Below are 17,789 nucleotides of genomic sequence, written 5' to 3' on the forward strand. Positions count from 1 at the left end.
TCACATTACATATTTTGAAGCCTTAGCACTGAAAGTATTCAAAGAGAGAAACAGAATACCTCTGAATAGATTGATGCTTCAACGCATCGTGGGGAGAGGGAGGACGCCATTCAATAAGTCAAATCTAAAACAATTCAGATGGAGAAATTGTGTCAGTCAATACCTAAATGTATCATGGCCTGACATGCGTCAGCCAGAATGGACTCAAAAACAAATCTTGGGCTGTAAAAGAATGAGAAGCTGCTGAATACCTGGAGTAGTTTCCTCTTTGCTACAAATATTTTCTGTGGGTGTGGAATGCATTGAGAGAGCCAGGGGAAAGACTCTGTCAGCTCCAGTTTGATGCTGACATTTCTCATCCTTCCTTCCCTGTGACGTTACACACACCTCTAACCCAAAAACAGCACTTCTTCTGATGGGGCTCCAGGCTTTGGGACCCACCAGGAGCAGTGGGTCTTCACAATATATTATTTATTGAAAAAAAAACTAGTCTTACACCATTGGAAATGCTAAAACACACGCAAGTGCACGCCCACATTACTCCAGAAGGAATTATATGCATGTGCTCGAAGGCGTGCACGTGGGCGTGGGGGTGTGTGAGTGTGAGTGAATGCTTTGATCTGCAGAGCTCTCTCAAGTTAAGCTCCTCTCCTCTGAAAACAGAAGATCCGTCATGACAGCTTCTTCACTGGAATCAGTGAGAGACGGAGAGAACAGGTGGCGCAGCGCAGATAGAGAACAAAGGAGGGTGAAGGAAGGAATCTGCTCACTTCTCACTGGATCTGTTTCTCATTGGTATTTACTGAACAGGCCATTTACTACACAAGGAGGGAAAATTGGAAGTTTAAGGTACTTTTAGCCAGTACTACAACGAATCATGATCAAAAAATGATTTATTTTTGCTCGGACCTGTAATGCTGCAAATCACTTTGGTGGCACATATTGGGAATGAAAATAAAATAAAATGCCTTGGAAAGGTTTAGTTTCCAAACTAAATATTTAGCTCCTGAAATAAATATTTAACTAAATATTTACTTTCAGCTAAATATTTAACTTGTGAAATAAATACTTAGTTTGGAACCTTTATAAATATATAGATAATATGGGTAAAAATTGACTGAGAAATGAATGGCCTTTTTTTTCTCTATTACAAGCTAAATAAACCAAAATATTGCTGTAATTGTTTTTTACAAATGGCACCCCATGAGTTATGTTGAGTTTTTCCTGGCCAAATAAATGTTCACAGTCCACCAAAAGCGTAAAGTCTGCTCCAGAGCATGTTCCTGCTGAGCAGATGGTTCTATGTCTTATAAAGAACAAAAGTTGTAAGGGGAAAATGGGTCAAAAGATGAACTTTGTTCTGATGGTCCAGCAAAACCATCTGCCAGATTGGTTGCAAACAACCTACCTGGAACTGGCCCATTAGTTTTTTCTGTTGCTTCCTGCTTCTAATCCAAACTATACTGATTTAGCTCAATCATCAAGAGTAATAACATTAAATTATGATGTTAATTATTTTATGCTGTGTTTTTTAGCTTAATTGTTTTAAACATTGCCATCCTTACAGTTCCAGTAGTTTGAGAAGGAGACCACGATTCAGGACTGTTTAAAAAAAAAAAAAAAGCTAATGAGAAGATCAGTGAACTTGGGTGAAACATTTTCACTTCTCTCCCTGCAGAGCATGAAACCATTAAAGCATTTGAAGAATATGAATTAATAGCCCAGCTATCAGAGAACTGGTGATGGAAGAACTGGTTAGGGTGGTACGGGACGAGCCGAAGTCTCCTGTCACGATGGTGGCTGACCAAGTTACGTCTAAACAAGATCGCTGAGAAGATTTTTATAAAACGTCTACTTATAATATAATCCCTGAATACGAGGAACATCAGCACTGATGAGCATTCTAATGTGAGAGGAACACCCTATCCTTCAGGAAGCAGCCAATAGGCTCTAATGTGCTGTAATGGGTCTCCTTAATCCTCACCTCCAGTCGCCACTGGAATGGATTTTTAGACTAAGCAGCTGAGACAGAAGCTGACCCAGGGGAACATGTCTCTTCAAAGATTCACTCATAAAACTTCTGTAACCCTCCTTTTTTGTGTGTGCCACTGCTTCAAGTAGACCATACATTAATCAATCAATCAAAAAGAATAGCACATTTCAGCAGCATGGTGGTTCAAGGTGCTTTACATAACAAAAAGAGAAAATTACACAGTTATAAAGAAAACACCATGCAGTCATCAAATAACTAATCATTACATTTTGATGAATGTCATCACCAAAATCATACACATCAAATACAGTATGTTGCTCAGTGTTTCATTTATTATGCTTACAAAGTAATTCTAACACCTCTACACTTTCCCCGAAACATGGATTGATTGCAAAAACTTAAAACTAAGTTCATTTCAGTTGTTTTGTAGTCCTGATAATAATGAAGCCCAGATGAAACCACAACAGAAACATGCCAACAAATCCATTTCATTTCAATACAGCCTCCTTGAAATACGATCGAATTCTGTCTGAACCAAGGAAGGGATTTCAGACAGTCATAGTAAATCCATCTATAATTCAGTTCAATAGCTAAGAATGCACCATCCATCCATCCATCAGATGCCATTTTGTCAGATGTCACACATTTTGTCACATTGGTTTATACAACAGAAAAGTTTGGTCAGATAATTATTAGTCAAATTAATTAATCAGACAGCATAAGTTTCCCTTTCAGTTTCCAACATCTCACATCCACAAGTTATCCGGTCATTGTCACAACATTTTGGTCACAGTTGCAGTGTTTCTGTGGCAGTTCATACATGCATCCACATGACAGAATATTTCAATACGACCACTTCTTCCCACAAAAAGAGTATTTTCAGCTTCAAACATATAGTTTCCTATGACATCATATCTTTCATGGCTATTTAAATGAAAGACTGATTTAATTCCATCAATTTACTCGATTTGTAAAAAGTAAAACTGAGGACTTCCAATTTTCCCTAGCCTGGCCATTGTCTTCAATGCTGCTTGACTCTCATTTCCCTCTAGTGCTCTGTGTGAGATTTCTGCCTTTGAGCTGTATTTCTACTGTTAAATTTCAAACTAGTCAAACAGCAAACAGGAGAAGTTGTGAACAATGATGTCAATTTTCTGCTCTGTTTTACAATTCTAGCCTGCCTATAGGTTGGGAATGACAGTGGAGGAAGTGAAAGGAAGCCGTGCACAGTTGGATCAGTTCTCTCCAAACTTTCTGTTGTTAGTATTTATACCCATTTCCACAAAGATTTCAGCACCATTAGAAACCGTTGCCTGTTTCATATTCAGTGGTCCCTGCTGATCGCTGAAGCATTTCCACTTACATGTTTACATGTCGCTGACTATACTACCACAGCACGGTCTGGACCAGCACCACTGGGCCGTGAAATTACCTGAACTGTAGTCAAATGTGTAGCCGACTGCACACAAAGCCCAGCTGAGCTCCTTCAGCTGAGGAGATGATGTATTAGTGTGGACAGCAGGTTTTCTCTGTGCTACTCGCATGTCAGTGTACATGCTGATGAGCAGCGTTCATACAAAATGCAGCAGAATATCTGACAATACGCTGCTGTGTAAAGATACAAGCTTTATATTTTCCTCTCCAGACTAATGAATGTTTATTTCTCACATGACTGTGGTTTTTTGAGCTGTGGTTTTATGTGGAGCAGATTGACAACATAAAGTTGTGTTGACATTTCTTTAAATCTGAATTGCTTCCATCCATATAACCTTACTTTATTTGTAGAGTTTAAAATAAAGACTGGACTTTGGAACTTTTATAAGAAGTGTTTTTTTTTGTTTATATATATATATATATATATATATATATATATATATATATATATATATATATATATATATACAGGCATATATATATATTTATATATATATTTTTTTTTTTTAATTCAAAATTAATTTAGAAGCAAAATCAGAAAATTATTGCATTATTTTTCCTCAACTTCAAAAAATATCAGTGGTGGGCACATTTTCGCTAATCTGATAATGTGCAATTTTTTTTTCTTTGTTTAGTGCTTTAGCACTTTTTCTAACTTTTAAAACATTTTGCGCACTAAGCTTCCCCTGAGTTAATTTTTAAAGAATCTTTCTAAACTGATGATTTACTAGAAATAAGATCAAAATAAAAGACCAGACAACAAGATATAAACATCAAATACAATATCTAAGGACATTATATAACAGACAGATTATAATGTCAACATTAAATTGGTGTTCAAGGGTAGAATATGTAATTTGATTTGACTTGATTTGTGTTGGTCTTTAACGTTAGTGAAACTAACGTTTATGTTAGTGGTGTCCTCTGCAAATAAGGTTTTTCTTTTGAAGCTTGTGGTTAGGATATGAATATTTCTGCAAGTCATTTTATAGGAGTCCAGTTTTGAGGTGGGAGGGTAGAGCACTTTGTTGGCTGACATGGATCAGAAACTGAGCTCAACATGGCCCCCTACTATAACAACATCTACAGCTTTTTATCCACACAAACAGACACACACACCAGCAGACTACTGCACAAGGCTGCCTGTGTTCAGTGAAAGGAGAGGAGCTGCAAGGCTGGAATGCCAGAGTGTGGAAAATTGATTGGAATGTTGTGTAGGCTATGTGTGTGCATATCTGCGTGTGCATATCTGTGTGTGCGTGTGTGGGCGGGTGTGTGTGTGTGTGTGTGTGGGTGTGTGTGTGTGTCACACAGTACATGGTTTGTCTGTGCCTGTGTGTAGTGGGGAAGGGCACAGAAGTTGTGGCTGTAACTACTTGCCTGTCTGCCTTTCAAGGAAAACATCACTGCACTGCAAAAGCTCTGTTTTGTTTCTGAGTGCTGGGGATTGTAGTGATAACGGTGCAAATACCACTGTGAGTAAAGAAGTGGCCAGACTAGTTTCACATAAACAAAAAACAAAAACTAGAGGGAAAAAAATCACGAGTCTATCTATTTTTACACTTTAGCCAAAAAAATACATAAATAGATAAAAAGCAGTTAAATTTAGCAGGTTGGTTACAGTAAGCTAGGCTAACGGTGCAGCTAGGTATCTATCGGCATGAATCTCAAATAAAAACATGCAAAATAAATAACCTTCAGAGATGATTCCTGGTCTTTACAACAAATGTTGGTAACACTTTATTTGACGTGTTGTGAATAAGACTGACATAACACCTGTCATGAACATGAGTAAATCATGAATATTTATGACTGCTGTCATAAAGTATCATTTGGTAAATCATAACACTTTTAATACAAAGGTGACATTATTCAAAATGTCTTTGTTATGACAACTTGAAATCTTGATCTGACATAAATTTGTTATAAACATATTACTGATTAAACTTTAGCTTTAATAACATAAAGCTACAACATTTTTAAAGTTTAAAGTTAAAGCCAGAAAATAATATATGAAGTAGCATTGTGCTTTGGTATCTCAGCCTCCCAAGCTGCACTTTCTTTCAAATATTTTAGATCTGCTGTATGAAAATATCCACCAATAGGGAACTTTGGAGTAACAATCCTCAGTGAAAACTGCGAATAGTTGAATCCACAAATACTGGCCTAGGCAGGGGTCTGCTGTAGCTCCAATAATTCTGATCTTTGTCTGAATTCTGTTTCATAGTCATGATCTGACATAAATTTCATGTTTGTTTGTTTTTTCCTAACAAATTATTCTTTGTCTTCATATGAATTGCTTGGTGCTCTCAAACAGGTGTGTTTCACTCAGAAATATGCAGTTTTAACTAAAGGCCCTCAGAGAGCAGTAATTTGCTGGTTAAGGCCATCGCTACTCAGACGACCATGAGAATAAAGAAGTAAGAGAATTTATTTCAGACTATCAGTACCCCAGTCACATGGTGAAAATTACATTACGCAGTATGAGCAGACAGTGCAGCAACAAAGAAGCATAATTGAGGCATTGGAGAGAAATAGTTCCTTTATGTAAACCTCCAATAAAATATTGTACACTTTCACATCGAAACGAATAATGGCTTTAGGTCTTATGATGACATTTTAGGGTGTTTGGAGACTTCTTTTTGCATCTGGCGCTCATCTCTCAGGACAAAGAGTTAGACCTGAGTTTGTTTGAATTTCCTACACTTGTTAAGTATTTTCCACAAAGACAAATGGCTAATTTCAAATCCTTCTGAGGCCTATTTAAGTCTCTTTTCAGACTTATAAACTGCTATAATCTGGTTTCTCGAAGTCTCAGACAGCAAATTTTAATATGCCATGTTGTTAAAGGAGCATTTAGAAAGGTCAACTTTAAGTACTTCCTTCTTTTCTTGAAAAGTTAATTAATAACCTAATTGCCAGAGAAATATGGGGTTCAAATAATAGTGCTAGTGATAGGTTTATTTTGTCATAACCTGCAAAGAATCAGCCAGAGACAGAGATTAGGTTTCTTTTAATTTCTTTTCTGCAGAATAGGAGAATTGAGAACAGACGCAACGAATCGCTGTCAAACACTGTCTGGACTCAATTCTGCCAGATCTTTCTTTGCATTTCTCTTTATTGTATAGAAAAAGGAGGTTGGGCTTCTTCACACAGTCACACAGAGAATTGACCAACCGTCTTTACATTCTGGAACCTCCTATGGACATGCCCTTACAAGGGCATGTGGCTGACCACAACTAATCAGTTACATATGGAACTAATAACACATGAATGTTTAACGTTTTTAGCTTCCAAGCAACCATCCTAAACAAAGTTAATAATATACTACAAAAGAAAGAGAAGTTAAGTAAATATAAAAAGAAGAATAATATGAGAGTAATAATATAAAAAGAATAATATGAAAAGAATAATATGAAAACATAACTTGTAAAATAAACTCATGAGTAAATGAACAGGAGGATAATTTTTCTAACAGCTAGTATATTAGTACTAAAGACTCAGCATAAAAGGAAGCTTTGTGAAATCTAAAATAGCATAAATGGTCACCCAACATCTGAGGAGTTTGATAAATAAATCAAATAATGGAAGACTGAGAAGACAACCCAGTGATGTGTCTCATTTAACATGTAGACAACTGGATTGTGAATATCAGTAAAAACTGAATGCACCTATTAATCAAAATCAAAAGTACAGGAAATTAAATAGAAACCAGACTGATAAAGTTGTTGGTAACATGTTCGTCCACCCATGGTTGGCTTGTCCCCTTTAGTTGCAATAGGAGTTTTAGACATTTTTATGTTCAATATTTTCCATTGTCTCTCTTTGTAACTATGCTCTTTGGCCAGTACTTCCTTCTCACTGTAAGTTTTTTCAGACTTTTTCTCAGCCGTAATGTTTGTGGTTACTCACTGAAACACAAGCTACAGTCGTGGTCAGAAGCTTCACAAGTTCCGGTTTATGTGGTAATATTTTCTGTTCCTTCCTCAGTTCTCTCTGTATAATGAGCCTTCAGCCAGAGCTTCTCTAATGAGGTGTTTTCTCTCATGTAACCTACTGGTGGAGGGGGGAGGGCGTGCTTGTTACGTATCATCCAACCACAATACTTTGTGACAAAAGAATACCTAAAAATCGCTGTACCAGAAAAAACCTTGTCAACATTTTTTTTTTTAATCCAAGGTTTATTTAAATAGAAAATTATGGAAAATTATGCTTCCTCTTTATTTTTTTCAGTATTTGGTTTCTGCTAAAAACACAACAGCTGTTAACAACAGATGTGCTTTGAAGAACCCGTATCTGTTGAGCTCAGCAGAAGAGTTTAGCCCTGCATCATGGCTTAAGAAGGACACAAAAACACCATTTTCATTCTGGTGCAAAATAACTTTTTTCTTCCTCTTTAGTTTTGCTGCTGTATGCAAACAGGCATGACGCAAAAAAAAAAAGTATTTCCATTGCAGTTTTGTGATATACACAAATTTTGATATGGCTGACAAACCTTCTCCACTTGTATCACGTCAAGGCAACCACCTGGATCCACGACTACCTCACAAACAGAGCAAAGTTTGTGAAACTGAAGAACTGTGTGTCTAACCAGGTGGTCGGCAGCACAGGAGCACCACAGGGAGCTGTACTCTCACCATTCATTTTCACTCTGTACACTTCAGATTTCCAGCTCAAGTCCCATGTCTGTCATCTATTCAAATACTCAGATGATTCTGCAGTTGTCTGTTGAATTAGAGATGGACAAGAATCTGAGTACAGAGATCTAGTGGACTCTTTGTGTCATGGTGTGGAAACAATCATCTCATCTTAAATGTGAACAAAACATGGTTTAGATTAAACCCTATTTCCATCATGGGAGAAGAAGGGGTGATGGTTGAGGATTATAAATACCTCTGTGTTCATCTGGACAACAGACTGGACTGGACTGGAGCGAGAAGCGTCTATATGAAGGGACAGAGCAGACTGGACTTCCTGAGGAAGCTAAGATCCTTCAAGGTTTGCACCAAGATGCTGCAGATCTTCTATCAGTCTGTTGTTGAGAGCGTCATCTCTTCTGCTGTCACCTGTTGGGGCAGCAGCATCAGAACCAGGGAGCTAAAAACAGCCTGGTAAAAAAGGCAAAACACTGTTCCCTTTCTTGTCCACTGATTGGCTGTACCCCTAAAAGTGGATATAAGGAAGACTGTGGTTTTTGCAGTAGAGTCAAGAATATTTGACTCTGCATAATGCATATTAAGATATATGATGTTTGAAATATTAAAATAGGCAATTATGAGTGGTTTTAGAGGAGGTCTCAAGTATTCCAGGATTTCAGCTAAACATGGGCAGTTGTAGTCAACAACCCATGTGGGGTCCACTCCATCTTGACTGACGTTTCAAGCTTTCCACATGGACAAAGCAAAGGTATTCTAGACAAAACGATTTTATGATCAAACAAGGCAAAGATTGCACGTCTGTTTGGAGGTGCGAGGGTAAAGGCCTGAAGCCTAAAAGCACTTTAGCAACCGTGAAACATAGCAGTGGTAGCATCATGCTAAGAGTCTGGTTCACTGCCAGCAGTTGGGATTATGAAGACATCCTCATATTTAACCCTAAATCTAAAGCTTGATGGTATCTAGCTTTAGATCTAAGGGTTAGCGTTACACAACGTGGTGTTCTGGTAGGACAATGATCCCAAAGACACATCAGAAGTGGGTTTGGGAATGCTTAAAGCAGAATGACATTAAGCTTCTGGAATGACCCTGACCTCAACCTTATTAAAAATGTATTGCCCATGCTTAAAAGCCAAGTCTATGCTGAAAAGCCAGTTTAAATGAACTCTACTGGTTCTGCCAAGAACAGTGGTTAGCTAACCAGCCAGGAGTACACCAGAAACTTGTGGATGGCTTCAAAAAGTGTGTGGCTTTTCTTCATTTTGCTAAGGGGCATATAGTGGGTTTATATTTCTGTTTCACCCTGGATGGATCATTTGGAGTGTTTTCTTTAGAAAAAAATCCCACAATAAATCTAAACTTGTGTGTTGTTTGCTTTGAAAAAAAAAATGTTTTATTTTATATTTTTGGGACACTCTTGAATAAAGGCTCAAAGACTCATTCAATGAATGTATTTGAACATCTGACTAGAGAGGCATATTGAGTTGTTTCACACAAACACATTAGAATATGAAGTGAGTTATCTCCTGTCGTTGTTCACAGACCTTCAAGGCAGCAGATTCTTTGTGAAATGAGCTCCAGTAATTGAAAATACACAGCCTGCTTTGTAAGAGGAACGCACAGAAGGCATTACAAGAAAAACATTTTTTTTTCCACATTGTCTGAAGGTTTATAGCTTTCTGTGAGGTGAAGTGCACTTGGTCCCACTCAAGCATTTTTATGGACACATTACCCAGAAAATGGTTACTGAAGATACATCAAATTATTCTGCTTCACAATACACCCCACGATTTCTCACAGTGCTTCTTATTCTGTAATTTTGAACAGTGTAGCTTATATACAGCACATCCTCACCTTCCTAAAATAAGGTCTTGAGTTATTTCTTACCAAAAATGACTTTTTGTGTGTGTGTGTGTAAATTATATTTTGCCGAAAAGAGTTGGTGATTTTTATTTATATATATATATAGCACAAAGGTATAAAAAAAATAAGGACACATCATTTTGCAGCTCTCTCTTTCTCTCTCTCTCTCTCTCCACAGAGCTTGGACCATCTTTAACTAAATGTCATGGTTATTAATATTCCCACAGGCAGCCCCTCTGCAGAAGGTCTGGAATATTTCATGGACTATTGTGCATGTGTCAAATGGCTCTGGCTACTTGTAGGCCACAGAAGAAAGGGTACTTCATGGTGCCCCTTCCCCTCCCCCATATGACATATCTCTCTCGTTCTCTCTCTCTCTCCCTCTCTCTCTTTCTCTCTCTGTCGGGGTGTACAGGCCTGTGTTTGCGTGTGCGTGTGTGTGTGTATGTGTGTGTGTGTGACCACCTATCTCCACCTGCTGACCTGCATTCTGCTCCTCAGCCTCCAGCCTCATCAGCAGCATGGAAGATGTTGCTCTTTTACTTCCTCTCTCTCACACGCACACAAACACACACACCCCCACACACACACACACACACACACACGCCCACACACACATATGGCTGCTGGAATAAAGGCAGCACTGTATCCTACAAAACCAATGATGATGTCAGCTTGTTATTGACTCTCCCAGGTCTGAATGACTGAGCAGAAGATAGGGGGTGGGGTGGAATCTATCTATTGCAGTGTGGTGACCGGCCAAGCACAAATGAGCTGTAGTGTGTGTGCGTGTGTGTCTCTGTGCAGTGTGGGGGATGGGTGGGATCCTGCAGTCCTCGTTTCCGCAGACATAATCTGTCCCAGTTGCTGCACACCTCTTACAGTTTACAATAAGCTCCATGTACCCCTCCCCCACCGCTCTGTTTCTCTCGCCCTGTTCCTCTCTCTCCCTCTTTCCCATGTGAAGGTGGATGATTCCATTTAATCTCCCAGGTAGATACACAGACATAAAGGTTTGACGATCAGATGTTGAAATCTTATGTAAAACTAATACAAAGCGGTCTCGTTTGCTAGATCCCACTGCTTACTATCCCTCAATGCTCGGCGCAATGTTTGTATTTGTGCCTCATTAAGTAGCACCAGCAGCAAAACTGAGACCAGGCAGTGATCTGCATCATACACGACTATGATGGTATAAATCCCTGCAAACAAAAATAAATTAGCAATAAATAATCTTTCAAGCCATATTGTCATATCATCTTGAGTACATATTCTTTACCATCTTCCAGTAAGTCAATTCTGTCAGCTTGCAGGGAGAGTTTGAATATATTGTAGGTTATGTCTAGATATTATCAGTTATATTTCCCTACATGTAGTAGAAAGATTTCAGGTTGGAGGGAAGTAAAGAAATGGTCTGATGGGTCATTTAAAACAAGTCAAAGTGTAACATTACAAAGATATGTTAATGAATACACTTCTGAAAAACTTCTGTGTTATTTACTCAAATGCAAATATTTGGTCTCTTCAGCTCTGAGTGGTAAATTCTCTCTGTGGTCGTCTTCATGCCCCCAGTCCTCTCTTGCCTCCACTGAACTGAAAAGCCTGAGTGACTTAAATCTTGTCATCTACCGGTCCGACACACTGTGGGATTTTTCTGACCACACTGGCTGTGCAATCCGACAGCTACAGTAATAAATCTATCCAAAGGGAGGCGCCAAAAAGCAGATGAAGGAAGCAACAAGTCGGATAACAGGCAGAAGAAAAATAAGTGTGTTTTATGGAAATACAGCGAGGAGAGATCTGCAGTTTTCCCTCTATGCACAGAACATCTGTCAGGGTTACGCCATCTTCATTCTGATCAGAAATAACTTTAAACTTTTTTGGAGTTCTGCTGCAGCATCTAAACTGGCTTCATGAAAAGGAAAGTATTTCCGTTGCAGTTTTGCAAAATACACAAATCTTTTCTATCAAAAATCATGATATTTTTACGAAATTGTTTCCATTAAGCCAATTTATTTTCATAATTACAATTTGCGCTATTTTATGGTCTTTGGAAACACAGTTACATGTTTCTGTGTTGTTTTGTTGATGCAGTAAAGGGGAGATGGAAACCAACCTAATGAATAAGTTCTGGCGCAGCGAACATTTGATCAGCTCTTTCCGCTGTTGGAATGATTAGAATAAAAAAATGTCTCTTTTTTTCTTTCTGTTTACGTGACAAGCCATTAAAAATCATGGCAGTGACGATGCTAGCGCTCACCAACCATCAGCCAATCAGAGGAGATGCCAGTGTCTTATTCAGGTTTTGGAATAACAAGTTGCCGACTCTACAGAATCCATAGAATAGTTATGGATTCAACACATTTAAATAACAAATAACTTTTTTTTTTTTTAACTATAATGCTGTGAGAGGTCTGACGCTTACCTTGGTGGCATAAACAAAACAGCAAAACAAGTATTGTCCGAAGAAACATGAGTCCTCACTGGGGGTTACTATTGAACCCCGTTGCAGGTGTAGCTTTTGTACAAGAATACCATAAAAAATTCAAATTCAAAATTTGAATTTGAAATCGTCCAGTTTGTGTAAGAAGTGGTTCGCAAACCGGGCCAAGGTAAAGCTCAGAGATGCAGCCGCAGCAGCGCGCCAGGCGGCCAACGCTCAGAGGCTCCAGTGGTGTGATTGGTGCTCCAGTGGTGTGATTGGTGCTCCAGTGGTGTGATTGGTGCTCCAGTGGTGTGATTGGTGCTCCGGTGGTGTGATTGGTGCTCCAGTGGTGTGATTGGTGCTCCAGTGGTGTGATTGGTGCTCCGGTGGTGTGATTGGTGCTCCGGTGGTGTGATTGGTGCTCCAGTGGTGTGATTGGTGCTCCAGTGGTGTGATTGGTGCTCTCCCGGCTTCATGCCCGGTTCAATGCATCAACCATAAACACGTCTTTCAGGAATTATCCTGCTCTGCCGGTGAAATGCTCAGCGTAGCAGAGACGCATGTAGTCCGGTGTTACTAGTACGTTAAAAAATCAACTAGTCATTACCACTTTGGAACACTTTTGTTCAATATTTTAAAAATAACTTGCAAAAATACAACTTGTCTCATAATTCTACACACAGTGGATATTTCAAGTGGCATGAGCTCATTCTTTGCATTCCAGTGGAACAGTCAGCCTGCTGGACGGAGTCTCAAAGCAATAAAATGGCTAAAAGCTCACAGATGAAAAAGATATTAGTGTGTAAAATATGGTTTTTATCAGTACTGATATCTTCATCAAAGTGTTTCCAAATAATATCACCTTTCATGACATTTTAAAATCCTTATTTGGAATGAAAAATGCAGGCTAACGTTAGGAGCCCCAACCTCAGAAATCTATGAAGTTGTGTGTTATGTAATCATTCATCCTGGTAAAATGCACTGATAAATTCAAGTGAGTATTACAGTAATGATTAATGAAAAGCCATATGACAGTGTGAGTTACAGGCACTCTATGCAGTGTAATCAATACAATCAATAAGTCTGAATTAATGATGTGATTGTGACTGTTTGTTTCAAACAGATGTCATTTTCTCTGACTGCAACACATCAGTTATCATTTTCTTTAGCCACTCATGCTGGTTTGTCCTAATGGAACAAACCATTAGGTACCATTAGGTACCCACGCATGCAACGGAACAAAGTCGTTCCCCGGAACATGTGAAAGTAAAACTCTCCACATGTTTTCCAGATACAGTCACCCAGCGCTGTTCTCTATTCCATGGTATGAGTGTTTTAGTGAGATTCATAAAGATTTACACATCTGAGCTGCTCCCACACACCATTTATTATTCACGCTGAGTTCTTCTTTTCACTCTGCTATCCTCGCCTCGAACACATTCTGCATGTCCTCCATCCCAAGGACTTCATACCATTTAACTGATGCGTTCCTGTAACAAAAACGCAGCAGCTGCTGCAGTTGTTTGCTTGTTGTTGTTTTTTTATCCCTTCTCTTTATGTAAATTAACAATTTCTTTAAATGTTTTAATAAATAATCAAACTCATTCTCAGGCCTATTTTTATGGGGGAAAATGGTTGTTTTTGAGCAAGGGATTAAATCACAAGGCACTTAACTTTATCAGTCATTGAGGCTGAGTGCAGCTCAGTATGGGGGTGGGGGATCATAGCTATAGCAACCACATCCAATTCCATTTCTATTTCTTATTTTCCCAGAACAATTTTCTTCTGCCTCCAGAGAGGAGCAGTGACCATTTGAAATGAAGGTTGGATTTAAACATAGGTGGGGACTGTAAAGGGCTGCTGTGGCTGCAGCACATTCTAACAGGCTGAGACCCGTCACTGCAGACATTAATAGGTTTCTTCTTCCAGCCAGAAATAGCAATTAAGGTCTATAGCTCAGACCAGGGGTGTCCAAATTTTTATCATGTGGGCCAAAATTGTCGAGCCAAAACGCCCCAAGGGCCAAGAAAATAATTTTTAAAAAGAAAGATTTTTTTTTGCTTGCTCTACAATAAGTTAAATGCAAAATATTTTAACCAAGGAAAGTAGACCAATGTTTTTTCTTTCTTGTGGTAAAGCAGTGTTATTCTTCGCAGATCTAAAACTTAAAAAAGGATTTTGTACAATTGATGTATTTAAAGAAAGGTATGTAGTTTTCAAATGAATTTGGAAAGCAAATTTATTCTCACTTATAAGAACAGGATTGTTACATTTAGCCAAGTTTAATGCATTAGACAAAAGCTTATTTTGGTGCAGCAAAGTCGGCTTCTCAGTAAAAATCAACTGTGCTAGAAATATTTTTACTGATCAAATGTAGCGCAATAGATTTATATCAAGCTTGTTTGGTTTTGTTCATGGGAGCAGTGAGGAGGGGGCACAAACAAAAAAATTTGATGCACAAATATTGGACACCAATTTTGTTTAATTTGATCTGTTTGACTGTGATCTTTGCAATGAGTTGAAAACAGTAACAGTGCTCTTCCACTCACTTCCATACACCATCTTTGTACCTATTTGTATAGGCCATGCCTATAAACTATAGATCCTAACAGTGTGCAGTTAGGATTCATCGTGAAAAGATGGGACTGAGGGTCTGTCCTGGGGCCGCTAGGTTAGCCAGATCCCACGACTCCTCAGCAGGAAAAACAGGGCTGCTGTTTTCAGTCCTAACTTTCTGGAAACTCTATAAGTCAAAGTTTAAAAAAACACTATTCCAGATTCCGGCTTGAATATTCACCCACATCCATGCCAGCAGTCATTTTTGGGTTCACTAAAACACTTGAAATGGATGTTTTTGGACTGTGAGAGGAAGCCAGAGTCCCTGAGGAAAACCCACGCATGCACTGGGGGAACATGCAGCCCTTTTTATTTCAGGATATACACAGAGGGCTTTGCTGCCTTTGGCTGAAGACATGTGTTTACCATCTCACTCCATATCACCAACAAAAACCCTCTAGATACTGACTGACTGCATGCCAAACTAACCAGCAGACAGTAACAGCCTCATTGCATCAACTTTTAAGCAAACACAGCCTGGTTTATCTCAGGTTTGCTCCAAACTGAAACCACAGCTGTGCATGAAGTGTATATGCTGGACTCTGATTAATGTGCAGCTTTCCTGCAGACCTCTTTGAAGGAACTACGGTAAGTAATACACTGTGAGGGATGAGCCGCGACACGTCTTCACTGGGTTATTTTTCCAGAGTCTTCCCCACAGAGCTGTTTCCTTTTATGGAAGTCTATCATAACCTGTCACATGGCATCGCTGGGATGTTTGGGGAGCCTTGCAGCTGCTGTTCAGGATTACCAGCTTAGCTTAGCATCCTGGAACCCAATTTAAATCAGAATCAAATGAGAATGAGTTTAGTCAGATTTTCAGATTGTCAGAATAGAATATTTATTATAGGAAAATGAATCATATAGGAGAAGACACTTTTTTAGAAAGCTGCATAGGTATGGCTGTATAGTTTACATAGTAGGTTAACCATTTAAATTTACAATATTTACAGTCTTCCTCTGTAGCTGCATTTCCATTAACCATATAATTTGCAATTTGACATTTGCTTAACAGGAACATGTCAGTTCAGAAAAAGCTCTTGTTACATGAAAAAAAAAAAGTTTTGGCAGTAGGACGAAGTGTATTTTCGGCCGTATAAAAATTGTTTCATTTCGCAAAACTGCAATGGAAACACTTTTTTCGCATCACGAGTCACATGATCAACAACTGGATGTTGCCGCTGGTGCAAATCATGAAGACAACAGGAAGTAGGTGGAGGACCACTGTGCACCATGTTTTTTAATGCCATTGTATGAATAAACTTATTCAAATAGGATGTTAATTGTGCTTCTTATTTAATGGAAACACTACAATTGCAAAATTGTGGGGGGCGGGGGATTACATAAGCAGAATACTGACAAAGTTTTGTAATGGAAACACAGCTCGTGTCTGTTATTTGCAATAGAAAAAAAATGACCAAAGCTAAATCTGTCTTTCTTGTAAAAGAGAAAATGTAGTAACTCTTTCAGGCAATTCCAAATGAGTGCAAAATGTTCATTTTTAATAGAAACAAAAAAGTGTTTCTTATTGCCAAATTTTGAAATTTGTTTATGAAAACATTTGTTCACATGATAAATGAACAAGTTCAGCCACAGAACTGCCTCTCCTCAGGCATCAGAGGAAACGTCAGTGTCTTATTGAGGTATTGGAGCAACAAGCTCCTTAAACTTGGGAGTGACTACATATCCAAAACTGTAGACTGCCATTTTGATTGAGCTATAGATTCAACACTTTGGAATGACAAACTCCACTGTTGATAAACTGTGTGATTCTGTGAGACCACTGGTGGAGCCAGATGTGTATTGTCCAAGCTGGATTCGCCTAAGAGACATGATGCGAAAAACGTTGTTTTTTACGGAGGCTGTCTGATCACATGAGAGAAAATGAACAATTTGTGCTTGTTATAATTATGTGGTTCCTACAAAATAAACAAGTCATTCCCACAAGATATTAGGCCATGGCCATGATTGTTTTGTTTTTTATTTTTCTCCCATGTCAGTAGACTGGCACCATAGTTTCCATTAGTCTTGGTAAATTCACCAAATACAATATAGCTGAAAAACTACTTTATCCTGCCACAAAAACTTTTTTTCACATAAAAACGTCTTTTTTTGTAATTCCATTGAGCACATTTATTCACAGAATTCCAATTTGTGCAATTTTATGATCAACAGCTAGTGATGCACAACAGATAGAGGCTCTGCAGCTGTATGCTCTGTAAAGCTGGAGAAAACTCCATTTACTCCAACACTTCCTTTGACATCTCATTACTAGGACTTTAAACCATAAAGGGGAAAAAAATCTGTTTTGAAGCTTCACAACCATACAGGTCTGTGGTTAAAAACAGATTCACATAAAATCGAGATTAAATCTTTCAATAATAATGCATTGAGAAAGATCAATAGTTTTGCTTTCATTTACTTATTTTATTGGCATTGTTTGTTTTTCTTCACTCCGCAGGCTGTGTCTTTGTCCAAGCTGGATTTTCTAGTTGTAAATGTTAATGTGTAACTGGGTGAGCTGGGATTGATAGGCTTATTAGATGGGCCGACTTCCCCTTTTGTCTTATCAGCCTGATGATGCAGAACACACTGTGCAGCTCCCCCTTTTATTGGTCAGCACACAAAAACACTCATGAAAGAGTAACTCATCTCTCTCTGTTTTTCCTCTACCCTGCTCACACACAAACCACACAGAGACACCTTGCGATATCTTTTCCCCCCCTCTGTCTCCATCTCTGCTGCATTAAATAATTTAATCAGTTAACAGAAACAGCCGAGCGTGCTATTCCAGGCTCTGCTG

At 38.6% G+C, this 17,789-nt stretch overlaps 1 long non-coding RNA gene across 1 annotated transcript; it reads right to left on the minus strand.

The window, feature by feature from the left end:
• Positions 1-7,261: 7,261 nt before the first annotated feature.
• LOC114150571 (uncharacterized) lies at positions 7,262-10,620 on the minus strand. Its single transcript, XR_003596784.1, has 3 exons — positions 10,429-10,620; positions 8,321-8,493; positions 7,262-8,152 (listed from the first exon to the last, which is right to left on the minus strand). It is a non-coding gene; the product is annotated as an uncharacterized LOC114150571 (long non-coding RNA).
• Positions 10,621-17,789: the final 7,169 nt, after the last annotated feature.

Source organism: Xiphophorus couchianus, chromosome 9 (assembly GCF_001444195.1).
Source record: "Xiphophorus couchianus chromosome 9, X_couchianus-1.0, whole genome shotgun sequence".
Classification (NCBI taxonomy): Eukaryota; Metazoa; Chordata; class Actinopteri; order Cyprinodontiformes; family Poeciliidae; genus Xiphophorus; species Xiphophorus couchianus.